Source organism: Bos grunniens, chromosome 27 (assembly GCF_055505025.1).
Source record: "Bos grunniens cultivar Pamir isolate PY7600 chromosome 27, Bosgru_T2T1.0, whole genome shotgun sequence".
In the NCBI taxonomy this organism is placed as follows: Eukaryota; Metazoa; Chordata; class Mammalia; order Artiodactyla; family Bovidae; genus Bos; species Bos grunniens.
Window position 1 is genome coordinate 24,507 of NC_141191.1, and position 21,018 is coordinate 45,524.

The following is a 21,018-nucleotide window of genomic DNA, read 5'->3' on the forward strand; positions in this document are numbered from 1 at the left end:
CCTGAATTCCTCGTCGTAACTCGAGAATCCCGCCGTAACTCGAGAAAAACCACGTGGCTCCCCCGTCATCGCAAGATGAAGCCCTTTCCCGCTACAGCGCCTCAGGAGAAGTCCCACGTTAGGAACTGGAGGTCGAAAGGGCACTTGGCACCCTTGATGCGACCCACAAAGTTCCCCGAAATCCCGGTCTCCCTCGAGAGGAACACTAAGGTTTTCTGGCACCCCCTCCTCTGAGCCCTTTCTCCCCTCCTGATCTGGACAGGAGGGTCGACTCCCCTGCTTTGTCTGCAAGGGGTTCCCGACCTTCCGGTCGCACCTCAGGATGAGGCCGGTCTCACGAAGACATTCCAGACGTGGCCTCGTGGGTGGTTCTACATTCCGTAGGACCCCGATTTCCCGGTCCCCTCTTGAGAAGAACCCGATGCCCGGACACCTCTCCGAACTCCACCCTGTGAATGAAGTCAACACGAAGGGGCAGTTTTTCCGTGCATCGTTCGGGAAAAACCCCAGGTTCCAAATCCAGCTCGACAAGCGGCCTCTCTCCCCGGGGACATCTCGAGAGGCAAGCGGAGTTCCATGCCTCAACCCAAGACGAGGCCTGACTCTCCTGTCCCCAGTCTGCAGGGACCCTGCGATCGGAGTCTGAAATCAGAGGTAGCCTGCGGTTCCTGCCTCAACTGGAGATGAGGCCCTCTTCCAATGCACCAAACCCAGTGGGGTCCCGAGAGGCCCCTCCCACCTCCAGTTTCCCTGGCTTCTCAGAGCCACCATGAGAAGCCCCCTGAGGTCACCTGCACAAGTCGAGGGAACCCAGGGTTTCCTGCCTCAACCCGAGAAAGACCTCGAGAGACCTTCTTCAACACGTCTCGAGGCCAGATTCCCCTACCATGGCTCGGGACCAGTGACGCGCTCCCCCTCGCCACTCGCATGGAGACCCGACTTCCCTGGCGCCCCACGAGAGGCTCACTGACCTCGCCGTCGTACCTCGTGAGAAACCGCACACTGGGGCCGCCGCTCGAGAGCAACCCCGAGATTCCCCCGTCATCGAGAGATGAGGGCCTTCGTCTCCTGCATGGCCTGGAGACCAATCTCGCGACCTCTCTCCATACGCCTCAGGAGGCTTAACTCCCTTGAGTCCACCCAGTGAGCTCCAAGAAATACCCGTCGCGTTCGAGAGCAGAGCGGGGTTCTTTGCTTCCACTCGAGATGAATGCCTGTCTCCCCGGGTGCGTCTGGAATGCAACCCCGAGATCCCTGTCGCCCCTGGAGAGGAACATTGGCTTCTGGACACAAGCCCAGATGAGGTCTATTGGCCCTGCAGTCACTCGAGAGCAATCCCCAGCTTTCCTTAGCAACTCGAGTGAAAGATTGGACTTGCCTGGGCCAACACAAGAGGCATCCTGAATTCCTCGTCGTAACTCGAGAATCCCGCCGTAACTCGAGAAAAACCACGTGGCTCCCCCGTCATCGCAAGATGAAGCCCTTTCCCGCTACAGCGCCTCAGGAGAAGTCCCACGTTAGGAACTGGAGGTCGAAAGGGCACTTGGCACCCTTGATGCGACCCACAAAGTTCCCCGAAATCCCGGTCTCCCTCGAGAGGAACACTAAGGTTTTCTGGCACCCCCTCCTCTGAGCCCTTTCTCCCCTCCTGATCTGGACAGGAGGGTCGACTCCCCTGCTTTGTCTGCAAGGGGTTCCCGACCTTCCGGTCGCACCTCAGGATGAGGCCGGTCTCACGAAGACATTCCAGACGTGGCCTCGTGGGTGGTTCTACATTCCGTAGGACCCCGATTTCCCGGTCCCCTCTTGAGAAGAACCCGATGCCCGGACACCTCTCCGAACTCCACCCTGTGAATGAAGTCAACACGAAGGGGCAGTTTTTCCGTGCATCGTTCGGGAAAAACCCCAGGTTCCAAATCCAGCTCGACAAGCGGCCTCTCTCCCCGGGGACATCTCGAGAGGCAAGCGGAGTTCCATGCCTCAACCCAAGACGAGGCCTGACTCTCCTGTCCCCAGTCTGCAGGGACCCTGCGATCGGTGTCTGAAATGAGAGGTACCCTGCGGTTCCTGCCTCAACTGGAGATGAGGCCCTCTTCCAATGCACCAAACCCAGTGGGGTCCCGAGAGGCCCATCCCACCTCCAGTTTCCCTGGCTTCTCAGAGCCACCATGAGAAGCCCCCTGAGGTCACCTGCACAAGTCGAGGGAACCCAGGGTTTCCTGCCTCAACCCGAGAAAGACCTCGAGAGACCTTCTTCAACACGTCTCGAGGCCAGATTCCCCTACCATGGCTCGGGAGCAGTGACGCGCTCCCCCTCGCCACTCGCATGGAGACCCGACTTCCCTGGCGCCCCACGAGAGGCTCACTGACCTCGCCGTCGTACCTCGTGAGAAACCACACACTGGGGCCGCCGCTTGAGAACAACCCCGAGATTCCCGCGTCATCGAGAGATGAGGGCCTTCGTCTCCTGCATGGCCTAGAGACCAATCTCGCGACCTCTCTCCAAACGCCTCAGGAGGCTTGACTCCCTTGAGTCCACCCAGTGAGCTCCAAGAGATACCCGTCGCGATTCGAGAGCAGAGCGGGGTTCTTTGCTTCCACTCGAGATGAATGCCTGTCTCCCCGGGTGCGTCTGGAATGCAACCCCGAGATCCCGGTCGCCCCTGGAGAGGAATATTGGCTTCTGGACACAAGCCTAGATGAGGTCTATTGGCCCTGCAGTCACTCGAGAGCAATCCCCAGCTTTCCTTCGCAACTCGAGTGGAAGATTGGACTTGCCTGGGCCAACACAAGAGGCATCCTGAATTCCCCGTCGTAACTCGAGAATCCCGCCGTAACTCGAGAAAAACCACGTGGCTCCCCCGTCATCGCAAGATGAAGCCCTTTCCCGCTACAGCGCCTCAGGAGAAGTCCCACGTTAGGAACTGGAGGTCGAAAGGGCACTTGGCACCCTTGATGCGACCCACAAAGTTCCCCGAAATCCCGGTCTCCCTCGAGAGGAACACTGAGGTTTTCCGGCACCCCCTCCTCTGAGCCCTTTCTCCCCTCCTGATCTGGACAGGAGGGTCGACTCCCCTGCTTTGTCTGCAAGGGGTTCCCGACCTTCCGGTCGCACCTCAGGATGAGGCCGGTCTCACGAAGACATTCCAGACGTGGCCTCGTGGGTGGTTCCACATTCCGTAGGACCCCGATTTCCCGGTCCCCTCTTGATAAGAACCCGATGCCCGGACACCTCTCCGAACTCCACCCTGAGAATGAAGTCAACACGAAGGGGCAGTTTTTCCGGGCATCGTTCGGGAAAAACCCCAGGTTCCAAATCCAGCTCGACAAACGGCCTCTCTCCCCGGGGACATCTCGAGAGGCAAGCGGAGTTGCATGCCTCAACCCAAGACGAGGCCTGACTCTCCTGTCCCCAGTCTGCAGGGACCCTGCGATCGGAGTCTGAAATCAGAGGTACCCTGCGGTTCCTGCCTCAACTGGAGATGAGGCCCTCTTCCAATGCACCAAACCCAGTGGGGTCCCGAGAGGCCCCTCCCACCTCCAGTTTCCCTGGCTTCTCAGAGCCACCATGAGAAGCCCCCTGAGGTCACCTGCACAAGTCGAGGGAACCCAGGGTTTCCTGCCTCAACCCGAGAAAGACTTCGAGAGACCTTCTTCAACACGTCTCGAGGCCAGATTCCCCTACCATGGCTCGGGAGCAGTGACGCGCTCCCCCTCGCCACTCGCATGGAGACCCGACTTCCCTGGCGCCCCACGAGAGGCTCACTGACCTCGCCGTCGTACCTCGTGAGAAACCGCACACTGGGGCCGCCGCTCGAGAACAACCCCGAGATTCCCGCGTCATGGAGAGATGAGGGCCTTCGTCTCCTGCATGGCCTAGAGACCAATCTCGCGACCTCTCTCCAAACGCCTCAGGAGGCTTGACTCCCTTGAGTCCACCCAGTGAGCTCCAAGAGATACCCGTCGCGATTCGAGAGCAGAGCGGGGTTCTTTGCTTCCACTCGAGATGAATGCCTGTCTCCCCGGGTGCGTCTGGAATGCAACCCCGTGATCCCGGTCGCCCCTGGAGAGGAACATTGGCTTCTGGACACAAGCCTAGATGAGGTCTATTGGCCCTGCAGTCACTCGAGAGCAATCCCCAGCTTTCCTTCGCAACTCGAGTGGAAGATTGGACTTGCCTGGGCCAACACAAGAGGCATCCTGAATTCCCCGTCGTAACTCGAGAATCCCGCCGTAACTCGAGAAAAACCACGTGGCTCCCCCGTCATCGCAAGATGAAGCCCTTTCCCGCTACAGCGCCTCAGGAGAAGTCCCACGTTAGGAACTGGAGGTCGAAAGGGCACTTGGCACCCTTGATGCGACCCACAAAGTTCCCCGAAATCCCGGTCTCCCTCGAGAGGAACACTGAGGTTTTCCGGCACCCCCTCCTCTGAGCCCTTTCTCCCCTCCTGATCTGGACAGGAGGGTCGACTCCCCTGCTTTGTCTGCAAGGGGTTCCCGACCTTCCGGTCGCACCTCAGGATGAGGCCGGTCTCACCAAGACATTCCAGACGTGGCCTCGTGGGTGGTTCCACATTCCTTGGACCCCGATTTCCCGGTCCCCTCTTGATAAGAACCCGATGCCCGGACACCTCTCCGAACTCCACCCTGTGAATGAAGTCAACACGAAGGGGCAGTTTTTCCGTGCATCGTTCGGGAAAAACCCCAGGTTCCAAATCCAGCTCGACAAGCGGCCTCTCTCCCCGGGGACATCTCGAGAGGCAAGCGGAGTTCCATGCCTCAACCCAAGACGAGGCCTGACTCTCCTGTCCCCAGTCTGCAGGGACCCTGCGATCGGAGTCTGAAATCAGAGGTAGCCTGCGGTTCCTGCCTCAACTGGAGATGAGGCCCTCTTCCAATGCACCAAACCCAGTGGGGTCCCGAGAGGCCCCTCCCACCTCCAGTTTCCCTGGCTTCTCAGAGCCACCATGAGAAGCCCCCTGAGGTCACCTGCACAAGTCGAGGGAACCCAGGGTTTCCTGCCTCAACCCGAGAAAGACCTCGAGAGACCTTCTTCAACACGTCTCGAGGCCAGATTCCCCTACCATGGCTCGGGACCAGTGACGCGCTCCCCCTCGCCACTCGCATGGAGACCCGACTTCCCTGGCGCCCCACGAGAGGCTCACTGACCTCGCCGTCGTACCTCGTGAGAAACCGCACACTGGGGCCGCCGCTCGAGAACAACCCCGAGATTCCCCCGTCATCGAGAGATGAGGGCCTTCGTCTCCTGCATGGCCTGGAGACCAATCTCGCGACCTCTCTCCATACGCCTCAGGAGGCTTAACTCCCTTGAGTCCACCCAGTGAGCTCCAAGAAATACCCGTCGCGTTCGAGAGCAGAGCGGGGTTCTTTGCTTCCACTCGAGATGAATGCCTGTCTCCCCGGGTGCGTCTGGAATGCAACCCCGAGATCCCTGTCGCCCCTGGAGAGGAACATTGGCTTCTGGACACAAGCCCAAATGAGGTCTATTGGCCCTGCAGTCACTCGAGAGCAATCCCCAGCTTTCCTTCGCAACTCGAGTGAAAGATTGGACTTGCCTGGGCCAACACAAGAGGCATCCTGAATTCCCCGTCGTAACTCGAGAATCCCGCCGTAACTCGAGAAAAACCACGTGGCTCCCCCGTCATCGCAAGATGAAGCCCTTTCCCGCTACAGCGCCTCAGGAGAAGTCCCACGTTAGGAACTGGAGGTCGAAAGGGCACTTGGCACCCTTGATGCGACCCACAAAGTTCCCCGAAATCCCGGTCTCCCTCGAGAGGAACACTAAGGTTTTCTGGCACCCCCTCCTCTGAGCCCTTTCTCCCCTCCTGATCTGGACAGGAGGGTCGACTCCCCTGCTTTGTCTGCAAGGGGTTCCCGACCTTCCGGTCGCACCTCAGGATGAGGCCGGTCTCACGAAGACATTCCAGACGTGGCCTCGTGGGTGGTTCTACATTCCGTAGGACCCCGATTTCCCGGTCCCCTCTTGAGAAGAACCCGATGCCCGGACACCTCTCCGAACTCCACCCTGTGAATGAAGTCAACACGAAGGGGCAGTTTTTCCGTGCATCGTTCGGGAAAAACCCCAGGTTCCAAATCCAGCTCGACAAGCGGCCTCTCTCCCCGGGGACATCTCGAGAGGCAAGCGGAGTTCCATGCCTCAACCCAAGACGAGGCCTGACTCTCCTGTCCCCAGTCTGCAGGGACCCTGCGATCGGTGTCTGAAATGAGAGGTACCCTGCGGTTCCTGCCTCAACTGGAGATGAGGCCCTCTTCCAATGCACCAAACCCAGTGGGGTCCCGAGAGGCCCATCCCACCTCCAGTTTCCCTGGCTTCTCAGAGCCACCATGAGAAGCCCCCTGAGGTCACCTGCACAAGTCGAGGGAACCCAGGGTTTCCTGCCTCAACCCGAGAAAGACCTCGAGAGACCTTCTTCAACACGTCTCGAGGCCAGATTCCCCTACCATGGCTCGGGAGCAGTGACGCGCTCCCCCTCGCCACTCGCATGGAGACCCGACTTCCCTGGCGCCCCACGAGAGGCTCACTGACCTCGCCGTCGTACCTCGTGAGAAACCACACACTGGGGCCGCCGCTTGAGAACAACCCCGAGATTCCCGCGTCATCGAGAGATGAGGGCCTTCGTCTCCTGCATGGCCTAGAGACCAATCTCGCGACCTCTCTCCAAACGCCTCAGGAGGCTTGACTCCCTTGAGTCCACCCAGTGAGCTCCAAGAGATACCCGTCGCGATTCGAGAGCAGAGCGGGGTTCTTTGCTTCCACTCGAGATGAATGCCTGTCTCCCCGGGTGCGTCTGGAATGCAACCCCGAGATCCCGGTCGCCCCTGGAGAGGAATATTGGCTTCTGGACACAAGCCTAGATGAGGTCTATTGGCCCTGCAGTCACTCGAGAGCAATCCCCAGCTTTCCTTCGCAACTCGAGTGGAAGATTGGACTTGCCTGGGCCAACACAAGAGGCATCCTGAATTCCCCGTCGTAACTCGAGAATCCCGCCGTAACTCGAGAAAAACCACGTGGCTCCCCCGTCATCGCAAGATGAAGCCCTTTCCCGCTACAGCGCCTCAGGAGAAGTCCCACGTTAGGAACTGGAGGTCGAAAGGGCACTTGGCACCCTTGATGCGACCCACAAAGTTCCCCGAAATCCCGGTCTCCCTCGAGAGGAACACTGAGGTTTTCCGGCACCCCCTCCTCTGAGCCCTTTCTCCCCTCCTGATCTGGACAGGAGGGTCGACTCCCCTGCTTTGTCTGCAAGGGGTTCCCGACCTTCCGGTCGCACCTCAGGATGAGGCCGGTCTCACGAAGACATTCCAGACGTGGCCTCGTGGGTGGTTCCACATTCCGTAGGACCCCGATTTCCCGGTCCCCTCTTGATAAGAACCCGATGCCCGGACACCTCTCCGAACTCCACCCTGAGAATGAAGTCAACACGAAGGGGCAGTTTTTCCGGGCATCGTTCGGGAAAAACCCCAGGTTCCAAATCCAGCTCGACAAACGGCCTCTCTCCCCGGGGACATCTCGAGAGGCAAGCGGAGTTGCATGCCTCAACCCAAGACGAGGCCTGACTCTCCTGTCCCCAGTCTGCAGGGACCCTGCGATCGGAGTCTGAAATCAGAGGTACCCTGCGGTTCCTGCCTCAACTGGAGATGAGGCCCTCTTCCAATGCACCAAACCCAGTGGGGTCCCGAGAGGCCCCTCCCACCTCCAGTTTCCCTGGCTTCTCAGAGCCACCATGAGAAGCCCCCTGAGGTCACCTGCACAAGTCGAGGGAACCCAGGGTTTCCTGCCTCAACCCGAGAAAGACTTCGAGAGACCTTCTTCAACACGTCTCGAGGCCAGATTCCCCTACCATGGCTCGGGAGCAGTGACGCGCTCCCCCTCGCCACTCGCATGGAGACCCGACTTCCCTGGCGCCCCACGAGAGGCTCACTGACCTCGCCGTCGTACCTCGTGAGAAACCGCACACTGGGGCCGCCGCTCGAGAACAACCCCGAGATTCCCGCGTCATGGAGAGATGAGGGCCTTCGTCTCCTGCATGGCCTAGAGACCAATCTCGCGACCTCTCTCCAAACGCCTCAGGAGGCTTGACTCCCTTGAGTCCACCCAGTGAGCTCCAAGAGATACCCGTCGCGATTCGAGAGCAGAGCGGGGTTCTTTGCTTCCACTCGAGATGAATGCCTGTCTCCCCGGGTGCGTCTGGAATGCAACCCCGTGATCCCGGTCGCCCCTGGAGAGGAACATTGGCTTCTGGACACAAGCCTAGATGAGGTCTATTGGCCCTGCAGTCACTCGAGAGCAATCCCCAGCTTTCCTTCGCAACTCGAGTGGAAGATTGGACTTGCCTGGGCCAACACAAGAGGCATCCTGAATTCCCCGTCGTAACTCGAGAATCCCGCCGTAACTCGAGAAAAACCACGTGGCTCCCCCGTCATCGCAAGATGAAGCCCTTTCCCGCTACAGCGCCTCAGGAGAAGTCCCACGTTAGGAACTGGAGGTCGAAAGGGCACTTGGCACCCTTGATGCGACCCACAAAGTTCCCCGAAATCCCGGTCTCCCTCGAGAGGAACACTGAGGTTTTCCGGCACCCCCTCCTCTGAGCCCTTTCTCCCCTCCTGATCTGGACAGGAGGGTCGACTCCCCTGCTTTGTCTGCAAGGGGTTCCCGACCTTCCGGTCGCACCTCAGGATGAGGCCGGTCTCACCAAGACATTCCAGACGTGGCCTCGTGGGTGGTTCCACATTCCTTGGACCCCGATTTCCCGGTCCCCTCTTGATAAGAACCCGATGCCCGGACACCTCTCCGAACTCCACCCTGTGAATGAAGTCAACACGAAGGGGCAGTTTTTCCGTGCATCGTTCGGGAAAAACCCCAGGTTCCAAATCCAGCTCGACAAGCGGCCTCTCTCCCCGGGGACATCTCGAGAGGCAAGCGGAGTTCCATGCCTCAACCCAAGACGAGGCCTGACTCTCCTGTCCCCAGTCTGCAGGGACCCTGCGATCGGAGTCTGAAATCAGAGGTAGCCTGCGGTTCCTGCCTCAACTGGAGATGAGGCCCTCTTCCAATGCACCAAACCCAGTGGGGTCCCGAGAGGCCCCTCCCACCTCCAGTTTCCCTGGCTTCTCAGAGCCACCATGAGAAGCCCCCTGAGGTCACCTGCACAAGTCGAGGGAACCCAGGGTTTCCTGCCTCAACCCGAGAAAGACCTCGAGAGACCTTCTTCAACACGTCTCGAGGCCAGATTCCCCTACCATGGCTCGGGACCAGTGACGCGCTCCCCCTCGCCACTCGCATGGAGACCCGACTTCCCTGGCGCCCCACGAGAGGCTCACTGACCTCGCCGTCGTACCTCGTGAGAAACCGCACACTGGGGCCGCCGCTCGAGAACAACCCCGAGATTCCCCCGTCATCGAGAGATGAGGGCCTTCGTCTCCTGCATGGCCTGGAGACCAATCTCGCGACCTCTCTCCATACGCCTCAGGAGGCTTAACTCCCTTGAGTCCACCCAGTGAGCTCCAAGAAATACCCGTCGCGTTCGAGAGCAGAGCGGGGTTCTTTGCTTCCACTCGAGATGAATGCCTGTCTCCCCGGGTGCGTCTGGAATGCAACCCCGAGATCCCTGTCGCCCCTGGAGAGGAACATTGGCTTCTGGACACAAGCCCAAATGAGGTCTATTGGCCCTGCAGTCACTCGAGAGCAATCCCCAGCTTTCCTTCGCAACTCGAGTGAAAGATTGGACTTGCCTGGGCCAACACAAGAGGCATCCTGAATTCCCCGTCGTAACTCGAGAATCCCGCCGTAACTCGAGAAAAACCACGTGGCTCCCCCGTCATCGCAAGATGAAGCCCTTTCCCGCTACAGCGCCTCAGGAGAAGTCCCACGTTAGGAACTGGAGGTCGAAAGGGCACTTGGCACCCTTGATGCGACCCACAAAGTTCCCCGAAATCCCGGTCTCCCTCGAGAGGAACACTAAGGTTTTCTGGCACCCCCTCCTCTGAGCCCTTTCTCCCCTCCTGATCTGGACAGGAGGGTCGACTCCCCTGCTTTGTCTGCAAGGGGTTCCCGACCTTCCGGTCGCACCTCAGGATGAGGCCGGTCTCACGAAGACATTCCAGACGTGGCCTCGTGGGTGGTTCTACATTCCGTAGGACCCCGATTTCCCGGTCCCGTCTTGAGAAGAACCCGATGCCCGGACACCTCTCCGAACTCCACCCTGTGAATGAAGTCAACACGAAGGGGAAGTTTTTCCGTGCATCGTTCGGGAAAAACCCCAAGTTCCAAATCCAGCTCGACAAGCGGCCTCTCTCCCCGGGGACATCTCGAGAGGCAAGCGGAGTTCCATGCCTCAACCCAAGACGAGGCCTGACTCTCCTGTCCCCAGTGTGCAGGGACCCTGCGATCGGTGTCTGAAATGAGAGGTACCCTGCGGTTCCTGCCTCAACTGGAGATGAGGCCCTCTTCCAATGCACCAAACCCAGTGGGGTCCCGAGAGGCCCATCCCACCTCCAGTTTCCCTGGCTTCTCAGAGCCACCATGAGAAGCCCCCTGAGGTCACCTGCACAAGTCGAGGGAACCCAGGGTTTCCTGCCTCAACCCGAGAAAGACCTCGAGAGACCTTCTTCAACACGTCTCGAGGCCAGATTCCCCTACCATGGCTCGGGAGCAGTGACGCGCTCCCCCTCGCCACTCGCATGGAGACCCGACTTCCCTGGCGCCCCACGAGAGGCTCACTGACCTCGCCGTCGTACCTCGTGAGAAACCACACACTGGGGCCGCCGCTTGAGAACAACCCCGAGATTCCCGCGTCATCGAGAGATGAGGGCCTTCGTCTCCTGCATGGCCTAGAGACCAATCTCGCGACCTCTCTCCAAACGCCTCAGGAGGCTTGACTCCCTTGAGTCCACCCAGTGAGCTCCAAGAGATACCCGTCGCGATTCGAGAGCAGAGCGGGGTTCTTTGCTTCCACTCGAGATGAATGCCTGTCTCCCCGGGTGCGTCTGGAATGCAACCCCGAGATCCCGGTCGCCCCTGGAGAGGAATATTGGCTTCTGGACACAAGCCTAGATGAGGTCTATTGGCCCTGCAGTCACTCGAGAGCAATCCCCAGCTTTCCTTCGCAACTCGAGTGGAAGATTGGACTTGCCTGGGCCAACACAAGAGGCATCCTGAATTCCCCGTCGTAACTCGAGAATCCCGCCGTAACTCGAGAAAAACCACGTGGCTCCCCCGTCATCGCAAGATGAAGCCCTTTCCCGCTACAGCGCCTCAGGAGAAGTCCCACGTTAGGAACTGGAGGTCGAAAGGGCACTTGGCACCCTTGATGCGACCCACAAAGTTCCCCGAAATCCCGGTCTCCCTCGAGAGGAACACTGAGGTTTTCTGGCACCCCCTCCTCTGAGCCCTTTCTCCCCTCCTGATCTGGACAGGAGGGTCGACTCCCCTGCTTTGTCTGCAAGGGGTTCCCGACCTTCCGGTCGCACCTCAGGATGAGGCCGGTCTCACGAAGACATTCCAGACGTGGCCTCGTGGGTGGTTCTACATTCCGTAGGACCCCGATTTCCCGGTCCCCTCTTGAGAAGAACCCGATGCCCGGACACCTCTCCGAACTCCACCCTGTGAATGAAGTCAACACGAAGGGGAAGTTTTTCCGTGCATCGTTCGGGAAAAACCCCAAGTTCCAAATCCAGCTCGACAAGCGGCCTCTCTCCCCGGGGACATCTCGAGAGGCAAGCGGAGTTCCATGCCTCAACCCAAGACGAGGCCTGACTCTCCTGTCCCCAGTGTGCAGGGACCCTGCGATCGGTGTCTGAAATGAGAGATTCCCTGCGGTTCCTGCCTCAACTGGAGATGAGGCCCTCTTCCAATTCACCAAACCCAGTGGGGTCCCGAGAGGCCCATCCCACCTCCAGTTTCCCTGGCTTCTCAGAGCCACCATGAGAAGCCCCCTGAGGTCACCTGCACAAGTCGAGGGAACCCAGGGTTTCCTGCCTCAACCCGAGAAAGACCTCGAGAGACCTTCTTCAACACGTCTCGAGGCCAGATTCCCCTACCATGGCTCGGGAGCAGTGACGCGCTCCCCCTCGCCACTCGCATGGAGACCCGACTTCCCTGGCGCCCCACGAGAGGCTCACTGACCTCGCCGTCGTACCTCGTGAGAAACCACACACTGGGGCCGCCGCTTGAGAACAACCCCGAGATTCCCGCGTCATCGAGAGATGAGGGCCTTCGTCTCCTGCATGGCCTAGAGACCAATCTCGCGACCTCTCTCCAAACGCCTCAGGAGGCTTGACTCCCTTGAGTCCACCCAGTGAGCTCCAAGAGATACCCGTCGCGATTCGAGAGCAGAGCGGGGTTCTTTGCTTCCACTCGAGATGAATGCCTGTCTCCCCGGGTGCGTCTGGAATGCAACCCCGAGATCCCGGTCGCCCCTGGAGAGGAATATTGGCTTCTGGACACAAGCCTAGATGAGGTCTATTGGCCCTGCAGTCACTCGAGAGCAATCCCCAGCTTTCCTTCGCAACTCGAGTGGAAGATTGGACTTGCCTGGGCCAACACAAGAGGCATCCTGAATTCCCCGTCGTAACTCGAGAATCCCGCCGTAACTCGAGAAAAACCACGTGGCTCCCCCGTCATCGCAAGATGAAGCCCTTTCCCGCTACAGCGCCTCAGGAGAAGTCCCACGTTAGGAACTGGAGGTCGAAAGGGCACTTGGCACCCTTGATGCGACCCACAAAGTTCCCCGAAATCCCGGTCTCCCTCGAGAGGAACACTGAGGTTTTCCGGCACCCCCTCCTCTGAGCCCTTTCTCCCCTCCTGATCTGGACAGGAGGGTCGACTCCCCTGCTTTGTCTGCAAGGGGTTCCCGACCTTCCGGTCGCACCTCAGGATGAGGCCGGTCTCACGAAGACATTCCAGACGTGGCCTCGTGGGTGGTTCGACATTCCGTAGGACCCCGATTTCCCGGTCCCCTCTTGATAAGAACCCGATGCCCGGACACCTCTCCGAACTCCACCCTGAGAATGAAGTCAACACGAAGGGGCAGTTTTTCCGGGCATCGTTCGGGAAAAACCCCAGGTTCCAAATCCAGCTCGACAAACGGCCTCTCTCCCCGGGGACATCTCGAGAGGCAAGCGGAGTTGCATGCCTCAACCCAAGACGAGGCCTGACTCTCCTGTCCCCAGTCTGCAGGGACCCTGCGATCGGAGTCTGAAATCAGAGGTACCCTGCGGTTCCTGCCTCAACTGGAGATGAGGCCCTCTTCCAATGCACCAAACCCAGTGGGGTCCCGAGAGGCCCCTCCCACCTCCAGTTTCCCTGGCTTCTCAGAGCCACCATGAGAAGCCCCCTGAGGTCACCTGCACAAGTCGAGGGAACCCAGGGTTTCCTGCCTCAACCCGAGAAAGACTTCGAGAGACCTTCTTCAACACGTCTCGAGGCCAGATTCCCCTACCATGGCTCGGGAGCAGTGACGCGCTCCCCCTCGCCACTCGCATGGAGACCCGACTTCCCTGGCGCCCCACGAGAGGCTCACTGACCTCGCCGTCGTACCTCGTGAGAAACCGCACACTGGGGCCGCCGCTCGAGAACAACCCCGAGATTCCCGCGTCATGGAGAGATGAGGGCCTTCGTCTCCTGCATGGCCTAGAGACCAATCTCGCGACCTCTCTCCAAACGCCTCAGGAGGCTTGACTCCCTTGAGTCCACCCAGTGAGCTCCAAGAGATACCCGTCGCGATTCGAGAGCAGAGCGGGGTTCTTTGCTTCCACTCGAGATGAATGCCTGTCTCCCCGGGTGTGTCTGGAATGCAACCCCGTGATCCCGGTCGCCCCTGGAGAGGAACATTGGCTTCTGGACACAAGCCTAGATGAGGTCTATTGGCCCTGCAGTCACTCGAGAGCAATCCCCAGCTTTCCTTCGCAACTCGAGTGGAAGATTGGACTTGCCTGGGCCAACACAAGAGGCATCCTGAATTCCCCGTCGTAACTCGAGAATCCCGCCGTAACTCGAGAAAAACCACGTGGCTCCCCCGTCATCGCAAGATGAAGCCCTTTCCCGCTACAGCGCCTCAGGAGAAGTCCCACGTTAGGAACTGGAGGTCGAAAGGGCACTTGGCACCCTTGATGCGACCCACAAAGTTCCCCGAAATCCCGGTCTCCCTCGAGAGGAACACTGAGGTTTTCCGGCACCCCCTCCTCTGAGCCCTTTCTCCCCTCCTGATCTGGACAGGAGGGTCGACTCCCCTGCTTTGTCTGCAAGGGGTTCCCGACCTTCCGGTCGCACCTCAGGATGAGGCCGGTCTCACCAAGACATTCCAGACGTGGCCTCGTGGGTGGTTCCACATTCCTTGGACCCCGATTTCCCGGTCCCCTCTTTATAAGAACCCGATGCCCGGACACCTCTCCGAACTCCACCCTGTGAATGAAGTCAACACGAAGGGGCAGTTTTTCCGTGCATCGTTCGGGAAAAACCCCAGGTTCCAAATCCAGCTCGACAAGCGGCCTCTCTCCCCGGGGACATCTCGAGAGGCAAGCGGAGTTCCATGCCTCAACCCAAGACGAGGCCTGTCTCTCCTGTCCCCAGTCTGCAGGGACCCTGCGATCGGAGTCTGAAATCAGAGGTAGCCTGCGGTTCCTGCCTCAACTGGAGATGAGGCCCTCTTCCAATGCACCAAACCCAGTGAGGTCCCGAGAGGCCCCTCCCACCTCCAGTTTCCCTGGCTTCTCAGAGCCACCATGAGAAGCCCCCTGAGGTCACCTGCACAAGTCGAGGGAACCCAGGGTTTCCTGCCTCAACCCGAGAAAGACCTCGAGAGACCTTCTTCAACACGTCTCGAGGCCAGATTCCCCTACCATGGCTCGGGAGCAGTGACGCGCTCCCCCTCGCCACTCGCATGGAGACCCGACTTCCCTGGCGCCCCACGAGAGGCTCACTGACCTCGCCGTCGTACCTCGTGAGAAACCGCACACTGGGGCCGCCGCTCGAGAACAACCCCGAGATTCCCCCGTCATCGAGAGATGAGGGCCTTCGTCTCCTGCATGGCCTAGAGACCAATCTCGCGACCTCTCTCCAAACGCCTCAGGAGGCTTGACTCACTTGAGTCCACCCAGTGAGCTCCAAGAGATACCCGTCGCGATTCGAGAGCAGAGCGGGGTTCTTTGCTTCCACTCGAGATGAATGCCTGTCTCCCCGGGTGCGTCTGGAATGCAACCCCGAGATCCCTGTCGCCCCTGGAGAGGAACATTGGCTTCTGGACACAAGCCTAGATGAGGTCTATTGGCCCTGCAGTCACTCGAGAGCAATCCCCAGCTTTCCTTCGCAACTCGAATGGAAGATTGGACTTGCCTGGGCCAACACAAGAGGCATCCTGAATTCCCCGTCGTAACTCGAGAATCCCGCCGTAACTCGAGAAAAACCACGTGGCTCCCCCGTCATCGCAAGATGAAGCCCTTTCCCGCTACAGCGCCTCAGGAGAAGTCCCACGTTAGGAATTGGAGGTCGAAAGGGCACTTGGCACCCTTGATGCGACCCACAAAGTTCCCCGAAATCCCGGTCTCCCTCGAGAGGAACACTGAGGTTTTCCGGCACCCCCTCCTCTGAGCCCTTTCTCCCCTCCTGATCTGGACAGGAGGGTCGACTCCCCTGCTTTGTCTGCAAGGGGTTCCCGACCTTCCGGTCGCACCTCAGGATGAGGCCGGTCTCACGAAGACATTCCAGACGTGGCCTCGTGGGTGGTTCCGCATTCCGTAGGACCCCGATTTCCCGGTCCCCTCTTGATAAGAACCCGATGCCCGGACACCTCTCCGAACTCCACCCTGTGAATGAAGTCAACACGAAGGGGCAGTTTTTCCGTGCCTCGTTCGGAAAAAAACCCCAGGTTCCAAATACAGCTCGACAAGCGGCCTCTCTCCCCGGGGACATCTCGAGAGGCAAGCGGAGTTCCATGCCTCAACCCAAGATGAGGCCTGACTCTCCTGTCCCCAGTCTGCAGGGACCCTGCGATCGGAGTCTTAAATGAGAGGTACCCTGCGGTTCCTGCCTCAACTGGAGATGAGGCCCTCTTCCAATGCACCAAACCCAGTGGGGTCCCGAGAGGCCCCTCCCACCTCCAGTTTCCCTGGCTTCTCAGAGCCACCATGAGAAGCCCCCTGAGGTCACCTGCACAAGTCGAGGGAACCCAGGGTTTCCTGCCTCAACCCGAGAAAGACTTCGAGAGACCTTCTTCAACACGTCTCGAGGCCAGATTCCCCTACCATGGCTCGGGACCAGTGACGCGCTCCCCCTCGCCACTCGCATGGAGACCCGACTTCCCTGGCGCCCCACGAGAGGCTCACTGACCTCGCCGTCGTACCTCGTGAGAAACCGCACACTGGGGCCGCCGCTCGAGAACAACCCCGAGATTCCCCCGTCATCGAGAGATGAGGGCCTTCGTCTCCTGCATGGCCTAGAGACCAATCTCGCGACCTCTCTCCAAACGCCTCAGGAGGCTTGACTACCTTGAGTCCACCCAGTGAGCTCCAAGAGATACCCGTCGCGATTCGAGAGCAGAGCGGGGTTCTTTGCTTCCACTCGAGATGAATGCCTGTCTCCCCGGGTGCGTCTGGAATGCAACCCCGAGATCCCTGTCGCCCCTGGAGAGGAACATTGGCTTCTGGACACAAGCCTAGATGAGGTCTATTGGCCCTGCAGTCACTCGAGAGCAATCCCCAGCTTTCCTTCGCAACTCGAGTGGAAGATTGGACTTGCCTGGGCCAACACAAGAGGCATCCTGAATTCCCCGTCGTAACTCGAGAATCCCGCCGTAACTCGAGAAAAACCACGTGGCTCCCCCGTCATCGCAAGATGAAGCCCTTTCCCGCTACAGCGCCTCAGGAGAAGTCCCACGTTAGGAATTGGAGGTCGAAAGGGCACTTGGCACCCTTGATGCGACCCACAAAGTTCCCCGAAATCCCGGTCTCCCTCGAGAGGAACACTGAGGTTTTCCGGCACCCCCTCCTCTGAGCCCTTTCTCCCCTCCTGATCTGGACAGGAGGGTCGACTCCCCTGCTTTGTCTGGAAGGGGTTCCCGACCTTCCGGTCGCACCTCAGGATGAGGCCGGTCTCACGAAGACATTCCAGACGTGGCCTCGTGGGTGGTTCCGCATTCCGTAGGACCCCGATTTCCCGGTCCCCTCTTGATAAGAACCCGATGCCCGGACACCTCTCCGAACTCCACCCTGTGAATGAAGTCAACACGAAGGGGCAGTTTTTCCGTGCCTCGTTCGGAAAAAAACCCCAGGTTCCAAATACAGCTCGACAAGCGGCCTCTCTCCCCGGGGACATCTCGAGAGGCAAGCGGAGTTCCATGCCTCAACCCAAGACGAGGCCTGACTCTCCTGTCCCCAGTCTGCAGGGACCCTGCGATCGGAGTCTGAAATGAGAGGTACCCTGCGGTTCCTGCCTCAACTGGAGATGAGGCCCTCTTCCAATGCACCAAACCCAGTGGGGTCCCGAGAGGCCCCTCCCACCTCCAGTTTCCCTGGCTTCTCAGAGCCACCATGAGAAGCCCCCTGAGGTCACCTGCACAAGTCGAGGGAACCCAGGGTTTCCTGCCTCAACCCGAGAAAGACCTCGAGAGACCTTCTTCAACACGTCTCGAGGCCAGATTCCCCTACCATGGCTCGGGACCAGTGACGCGCTCCCCCTCGCCACTCGCAGGGAGACCCGACTTCCCTGGCGCCCCACGAGAGGCTCACTGACCTCGCCGTCGTACCTCGTGAGAAACCGCACACTGGGGCCGCCGCTCGAGAACAACCCCGAGATTCCCCCGTCATCGAGAGATGAGGGCCTTCGTCTCCTGCATGGCCTAGAGACCAATCTCGCGACCTCTCTCCAAACGCCTCAGGAGGCTTGACTCCCTTGAGTCCACCCAGTGAGCTCCAAGAGATACCCGTCGCGATTCGAGAGCAGAGCGGGGTTCTTTGCTTCCACTCGAGATGAATGCCTGTCTCCCCGGGTGCGTCTGGAATGCAACCCCGAGATCCCTGTCGCCCCTGGAGAGGAACATTGGCTTCTGGACACAAGCCTAGATGAGGTCTATTGGCCCTGCAGTCACTCGAGAGCAATCCCCAGCTTTCCTTCGCAACTCGAGTGGAAGATTGGACTTGCCTGGGCCAACACAAGAGGCATCCTGAATTCCCCGTCGTAACTCGAGAATCCCGCCGTAACTCGAGAAAAACCACGTGGCTCCCCCGTCATCGCAAGATGAAGCCCTTTCCCGCTACAGCGCCTCAGGAGAAGTCCCACGTTAGGAATTGGAGGTCGAAAGGGCACTTGGCACCCTTGATGCGACCCACAAAGTTCCCCGAAATCCCGGTCTCCCTCGAGAGGAACACTGAGGTTTTCCGGCACCCCCTCCTCTGAGCCCTTTCTCCCCTCCTGATCTGGACAGGAGGGTCGACTCCCCTGCTTTGTCTGCAAGGGGTTCCCGACCTTCCGGTCGCACCTCAGGATGAGGCCGGTCTCTCGAAGTCATTCCAGACGTGGCCTCGTGGGTGGTTCAACATTCCGTAGGACCCCGATTTCCTGGTCCCCTCTTGATAAGAACCCGATGCCCGGACACCTCTCCGAACTCCACCCTGTGAATGAAGTCAACACGAAGGGGCAGTTTTTCCGTGCATCGTTCGGGAAAAACCCCAGGTTCCAAATACAGCTCGACAAGCGGCCTCTCTCCCCGGGGACATCTCGAGAGGCAAGCGGAGTTCCATGCCTCAACCCAAGACGAGGCCTGACTCTCCTGTCCCCAGTCTGCAGGGACCCTGCGATCGGAGTCTGAAATGAGAGGTACCCTGCGGTTCCTGCCTCAACTGGAGATGAGGCCCTCTTCCAATGCACCAAACCCAGTGGGGTCCCGAGAGGCCCCTCCCACCTCCAGTTTCCCTGGCTTCTCAGAGCCACCATGAGAAGCCCCCTGAGGTCACCTGCACAAGTCGAGGGAACCCAGGGTTTCCTGCCTCAACCCGAGAAAGACCTCGAGAGACCTTCTTCAACACGTCTCGAGGCCAGATTCCCCTACCATGGCTCGGGACCAGTGACGCGCTCCCCCTCGCCACTCGCATGGAGACCCGACTTCCCTGGCGCCCCACGAGAGGCTCACTGACCTCGCCATCGTACCTCGTGAGAAACCGCACACTGGGGCCGCCGCTCGAGAACAACCCCGAGATTCCCCCGTCATCGAGAGATGAGGGCCTTCGTCTCCTGCATGGCCTAGAGACCAATCTCGCGACCTCTCTCCAAACGCCTCAGGAGGCTTGACTCCCTTGAGTCCACCCAGTGAGCTCCAAGAGATACCCGTCGCGATTCGAGAGCAGAGCGGGGTTCTTTGCTTCCACTCGAGATGAATGCCTGTCTCCCCGGGTGCGTCTGGAATGCAACCCCGAGATCCCTGTCGCCCCTGGAGAGGAACATTGGCTTCTGGACACAAGCCTAGATGAGGTCTATTGGCCCTGCAGTCACTCGAGAGCAATCCCCAGCTTTCCTTCGCAACTCGAGTGGAAGATTGGACTTGCCTGGGCCAACACAAGAGGCATCCTGAATTCCCCGTCGTAACTCGAGAATCCCGCCGAAACTCGAGAAAAACCACGTGGCTCCCCCGTCATCGCAAGATGAAGCCCTTTCCCGCTACAGCGCCTCAGGAGAAGTCCCACGTTAGGAATTGGAGGTCGAAAGGGCACTTGGCACCCTTGATGCGACCCACAAAGTTCCCCGAAATCCCGGTCTCCCTCGAGAGGAACACTGAGGTTTTCCGGCACCCCCTCCTCTGAGCCCTTTCTCCCCTCCTGATCTGGACAGGAGGGTCGACTCCCCTGCTTTGTCTGCAAGGGGTTCCCGACCTTCCGGTCGCACCTCAGGATGAGGCCGGTCTCACGAAGACATTCCAGACGTGGCCTCGTGGGTGGTTCCGCATTCCGTAGGACCCCGATTTCCCGGTCCCCTCTTGATAAGAACCCGATGCCCGGACACCTCTCCGAACTCCACCCTGTGAATGAAGTCAACACGAAGGGGCAGTTTTTCCGTGCATCGTTCGGGAAAAACCCCAGGTTCCAAATACAGCTCGACAAGCGGCCTCTCTCCCCGGGGACATCTCGAGAGGCAAGCGGAGTTGCATGCCTCAACCCAAGACGAGGCCTGACTCTCCTGTCCCCAGTCTGCAGGGACCCTGCGATCGGAGTCTGAAATGAGAGGTACCCTGCGGTTCCTGCCTCAACTGGAGATGAGGCCCTCTTCCAATGCACCAAACCCAGTGGTGTCCCGAGAGGCCCCTCCCACCTCCAGTTTCCCTGGCTTCTCAGAGCCACCATGAGAAGCCCCCTGAGGTCACCTGCACAAGTCGAGGGAACCCAGGGTTTCCTGCCTCAACCCGAGAAAGACCTCGAGAGACCTTCTTCAACACGTCTCGAGGCCAGATTCCCCTACCATGGCTCGGGACCAGTGACGCGCTCCCCCTCGCCACTCGCATGGAGACCCGACTTCCCTGGCGCCCCACGAGAGGCTCACTGACCTCGCCGTCGTACCTCGTGAGAAACCGCACACTGGGGCCGCCGCTCGAGAACAACCCCGAGATTCCCCCGTCATCGAGAGATGAGGGCCTTCGTCTCCTGCATGGCCTAGAGACCAATCTCGCGACCTCTCTCCAAACGCCTCAGGAGGCTTGACTCCCTTGAGTCCACCCAGTGAGCTCCAAGAGATACCCGTCGCGATTCGAGAGCAGAGCGGGGTTCTTTGCTTCCACTCGAGATGAATGCCTGTCTCCCCGGGTGCGTCTGGAATGCAACCCCGAGATCCCTGTCGCCCCTGGAGAGGAACATTGGCTTCTGGACACAAGCCTAGATGAGGTCTATTGGCCCTGCAGTCACTCGAGAGCAATCCCCAGCTTTCCTTCGCAACTCGAGTGGAAGATTGGACTTGCCTGGGCCAACACAAGAGGCATCCTGAATTCCCCGTCGTAACTC

General features: G+C 59.5%; 1 long non-coding RNA gene across 1 annotated transcript in view; it reads right to left on the reverse strand.

The window, feature by feature from the left end:
- The window catches only part of LOC147343327 (uncharacterized), a 58,313-nt gene that overhangs the window by 20,151 nt on the left and 17,144 nt on the right, over positions 1-21,018 (reverse strand). Inside the window, exon 2 of the long non-coding RNA XR_015156046.1 lies at positions 1-21,018. This exon is cut by the window's left edge and continues 20,151 nt beyond it; it is cut by the window's right edge and continues 12,860 nt beyond it. This is a non-coding gene — a long non-coding RNA (uncharacterized LOC147343327).